The sequence below is a fragment of the Penaeus vannamei genome, chromosome 11 (assembly GCF_042767895.1).
Source record: "Penaeus vannamei isolate JL-2024 chromosome 11, ASM4276789v1, whole genome shotgun sequence".
Taxonomy (NCBI): Eukaryota; Metazoa; Arthropoda; class Malacostraca; order Decapoda; family Penaeidae; genus Penaeus; species Penaeus vannamei.
Window position 1 is genome coordinate 10,302,009 of NC_091559.1, and position 5,265 is coordinate 10,307,273.

A 5,265-nucleotide genomic window follows, 5' to 3' on the forward strand; every position below is an offset into this window, starting at 1 on the left:
TTATTCAGTTCCCCAAACGTTTTAGGTGCGACCCTTGGCAGTCTTAGCCTGGGCTAGCAACCCTAAATGTGTGAACATGTAATATATCCAACCATTTTAATGGAACTTATACTTACAGCTGAATAGTAGCTTACGTTATTATATAATTTTATAAGTTAATATTACCAACATTAAATTTCAATAAACAAGTAATAAAAAACATGAACTTTTACTGCTATATTCAGTATTTAAGACCCTCTGGCGACCCTCAGAAAAACCCTGGTGACTCTTATCAAGCTTAATAAGTTTCTACTTGTTTCACGTCTCTCCGTCAGACTGATATGCGTGCGTGCGTGCGTGTGCGTGCATGTGCTTGTGTGCTTGTGTGTGTGTGTGTGTGTGTGTGTGTGTGTGTGTGTGTGTGTGTGTGTGTGTGTGTGTGTGTGTGTGTGTGTGTGTGTGTGTGTGTGTGTGTGTGTGTGTGTGTGTGGCCTGAAATCCAGCTATATTTTTTCTATTTGTCATCAGCGAAGTCTACGGTATAATAATGTGCATTTGGAACACTTCAGATTCACGAAATATGTCCGACTGTGGGCAGTGAGGCAACTGCAACAAATTACAAAAAGAGCATTGTTTTACCATCAAAGAGAGAGAGAGAGAGAGAGAGAGAGAGAGAGAGAGAGAGAGAGAGAGAGAGAGAGAGAGAGAGAGAGAGAGAGAGAGAGAAGACACGGCAGAGTCTTTCGAGGTGAGTAAAAGTATTTCATAATGAAGGTCGCAGAGAAGTAGGCCTACGATAAACTGGTATGCACAACGGGGACAGTGAAACGTTATTCCGAGTGCAGCAAAAAAACACTATATGGTATATTATGGATTGTTCCAGCGATTGCCACAGACGCCGTTCTTGTTCCTGTTCTCACGGAAGGAGGAAAAGGAAGTGAGGCAGAGTGCACTGCAGCAAACGATGTGGTTCTCTTGCAGACGAGGCTCAGATGCTGAGCGATCTAGTGGCTGGTGCGGGAGGGAGGACGTAGGAAGAATAAAGAATACGGTATTATCACCGTATAATATCGTAATATTATGCTGTGTTCCATTTAGATGTTTAGAAAACGGTTATCTCACAAGATTTTAGGAAGACAGAGGAGGTATTACATAATTCTATGCAATGCCGCGGGGTGGGGGGGGGAGCCGCCTATCCTAAGCCTCTAGACAAAAGTAACATAAAATTTTCAGGTCATATTTTGATTTTGCTGGTCTATTCTTTTGAAAGGAGACGGAGGGATAGAGAAAAGGAGGTGGGCGAAAAAAACTAATTAATAAGAGAAAGAACGTTGTGAATTTTGCGTAAGACGGTCTAACCAAGGGAGGTGTGGCACCTTCGGTGACGTCATCAAGACTCCCCGTGCTTCTCCCGAAGTTCCGATTGGTTCTGTAGCGGTGGCACTGAAGAGGCGGATGTCCTTAATGCTGCTCCTAAGATTAACTTCGATCTGCTGAAGGAATGTCTTTGAAAAAAGAAGTAAAAATTAAAGTTATTTAGCTCAACCAAGCAACGTGTTTCCGCGGGGCCGATGCTGCACCTTCCCACTTTACTTTCCTTCGGCAAATGCTTCCGTTATTCAGCAGACATGGGAAGACTTTTGTCAGCTCTAGTTACGTCCATACTAATGCTTTGACAACTTGGAAACAGAGGCCTTTGTCAGGGTTTTAGAAAGATGTTTAACAATATAGTTAACCTGACCCTTTCCTTATTTTATTATTTTAGAACATGAAATAATAGTCATAGTAATGCCATGTCACACATTTCATCTAAACGTTTCACAATTCTCTTCTCAGTTACACAAAACAATCCAACTCCCATATGATACGTTCAAAGTAAAAGCTGACGAGACCCACACAGTCTCACAAGTAAGCACAGACACTCGCAGTTGCATCCAGAAACTATGTTAGTCGTCCCACTGATTTCAGTGTTTTCTTTTGAAGTTATTTATATTTCATGCTTCGGATAATACTAATCTACATGAGCAAGCAACTTGAAAATAGAAACCCAACCAACATAAGATATAACACAGTAAAAGAGTACATTTATTCCCGAGTCGAGAATCGAACCCGGGACTCGCGGCTGAGAGCCACGTATCCTACTCACTAGACCACATTGGCCTTAGTTATTGGAGAAAGTTGTGCTTACCATAATATTAGCCTGTGAGAGTGTGTGTGTGGGGGTGCCATAATGTCTCCGCCATTGATCCTTATCGGAAAATTTCTTCTTTCGTTTGGCCATTTCATCGTCAAATTAGATGTGCTACATCCTGCAAAGCTATTTTGAGAGAGAACTGCGCTTCCAAAAGCTCTTTCTGTTGCCATATTTCTTTTCCTCTTCGAGAAATAGAAGAAATTAGAAGTCTGCAGTTGGGAAATTCGAGGTCTGCAGCCATCAAAAAAAGAACTTGTTTAATCTAAAGAAATCATACGCAATAATCTACAAACATTCAGTGGAAACAGAGTTGCTATTGTAAAATCGCCATTCCTCCCTTCTCTATTTCCTTCTGGTTCCTCTCGTCGTTCCCTTTCTGCCAACTTCGTAAATGGGTTAGCATCTATTGTGTTTTAACGTTCATCAGAATAATCGATGAATTGCTAAATAGAGAGTATTAAAGCAACAATTTAACAAATCTTAACGGAGGAGGCACGTGACCCCCCCCCCCCCCCGACTACTCAATTGGCTCTATATTCACAATAAATCAAACGCAGGCGGTCGCTGCCGAGAGAATCAGCGAGAATTAGCCATTTTCCCCCAGTTTCGTAATGCCCGAGGTTCTGTTCTTGGTAGCGTTGATTACTTTGTTAGTTGGTTGGATAGTAGAATAACAAAAAGTTATGAACTATTTTAACCAGGGGTGTGTCTAACCTAAATTTTGATGCCATTAAACCTTACTCTTTAGAGAAATTGCTTCAGAAGATCCAGGTTAATCTCGAGAGCAGCATCTACGACATCCGTCTCTACAGGGCCACCGCTGCAGAACCGACCAAGCACGGGGAGTCTTGATGACGTCACCGAAGGTGCCACACCTCCCTTAGTTAAACCGTCTTACGCAAAATTCCAAATCGTTCTTCTATTCATTCGTTTTTTTTTTTCTTTCTTTCTTTTTTTTCCCTCACCCTTCTCTCTCCCCCTCCCTCTCCCTTCAGAAGAATAGAAAATATGACCTGAAATTATATTGTTACTTTTGTCTAGAGGCAAGGATGCGCCCCCCCCCCCCCACCTCACGGCACAGCATAGAATTAAGTAATAGGAGAGAGGAAGAGAGGGAGAGAGAGGAGAGGGAGATGATAGTAATAATTATGAAAACAATAATAACAATAGTAATAATAATGACAAATATGATGATAACGATAATACAAATTATAATGATAATGATAGACATCAAGCTAATAATAATATCAGTAACAATAACGATTATTGAATAGTAATATTAATGATAATGGTGATAATGATCATAATGATTGCAATGATGGCACTGATTAATGTTTATAGTAATAATAACAAAAATTCTTGTAGTAATTTTCATGATAATGATATTAGTAATTATGATAATGGTAATAATGATCATAATAGAAGTAATAGTATAATAATATTGATAATAGTAATCATAATGATAACAATGATATCAATAATAATGATGTCAGTAATAATAATAATAATAACTGTAATGGGAATTGTAATAATCATGATAATTAAAATGACTAATGGTGATGATTATAATGACGATCATTCGCTACCGTATTTTTTTTTCTTTTTTGGCTACATCGCAATTTTTGTATTTCATGTCGGGTTTACAGCATGATAACAATTTTCTTTGTCTTATTTTCTGTTTTGTTGGTACATTTGTTTTGTATCTATTTTGCATTTGTTCTTTCTTTCACACATATTGCATTTTTTCTTTTACACATACGAAGAAAAAGCACACACACGCACATACAAAGAAAGGGGCACTCACATATGTAGAAAAACGTACACAGGCGCACATAAATGGAGTCGGGGAAAACAGACTGCATCCGAGGCGGCTTGTTTTTTTTTCCATTATTTCCTTCATACTCTTTATACTTTCTTATTTGTTAACGTCACTTTTCTTTTCTTTTCTTGGTTATCTACATCGCAATTTTCCTGTTTTATATCGCAAATTTCGACGCATGTTTTCCCTCATTTTTCGCCTTGTGTTTTATTAGCGAGCTTTTTTGTATTTATTTCGCAATGTTAATCTCTCTCTCGCACTGTTTTCTTAATTCGCTTTTTGTCGCAGGTTGGACTCATTTTCTACTTTTGCATTTTCTCATTTTACATTTTCATGCATTTTCTATTTATTTATTTTTTTCTCACTCGCCTTTATTTTCTAATTATTGGGACGTTTCTATGTATATTTCTTATTTGAATTTTTATTGCACTTTTAACGATATACGTATATTTTACATAGGAGTGATATGGCTCGTTTTGACATCCTACACTGAAATAGGAAAGAATGTAATTTTTATTGACCTATCATGAGTTGCACATGGCCTACACGCACACACAGAAGCACACATACACACAGAAAAATACACAATAGGGAAAAACTGATTGCAACCGGCGGGCGTCTTGTAATTTTTGTGCCCGGGGCTTTCCATGTCTTTCAGCCCCGGGCGAGGTTGCAACCAGAGGGAGCACTTTTGGCTCCCTTTTGCAGATTCGAACTCGCGATCGCGGGTTTCGAATCTGGCGCCCTTACCCTCTCGGCCACGGTGTCGAGGGGCAACAGGAAAGGGTTGGGAGAGGTATTTATGCAACTTTGTGTGTGTGTGTGTGTGTGTGTTCTTACAAACACTACATTATGTGTTCGCTAAGAAAGAACAACAACAACAACAAAAACAGTATATCAGCATTAATGGAAACCAAAAAATTATCAAACCGTAAAAGATCATTGTTCACTCTCAAATCTGAATAAGTGCAATCCCAAACTTCTTTCTGAACATCAGTGGAAATCGGCTCTGATATCTGGAGCGTTTCGTAGATTCAATACCAAGATCATCTCTAAAGTAGTTTCATTCGTTCCGTGTCAACGATTAACACTAAATTTCGTAACTATTGGTGTTCATTCGAATTCCTGTTTGACGAAATCTTGTTTCTTTCATAAATTTCATATAGTTTTCAAAGGCAAATATAAATCAATATACAACTTATGTAAGACGCTATGAAATTATATATATATATATATATATATATATATATATATATATATATATATATATATA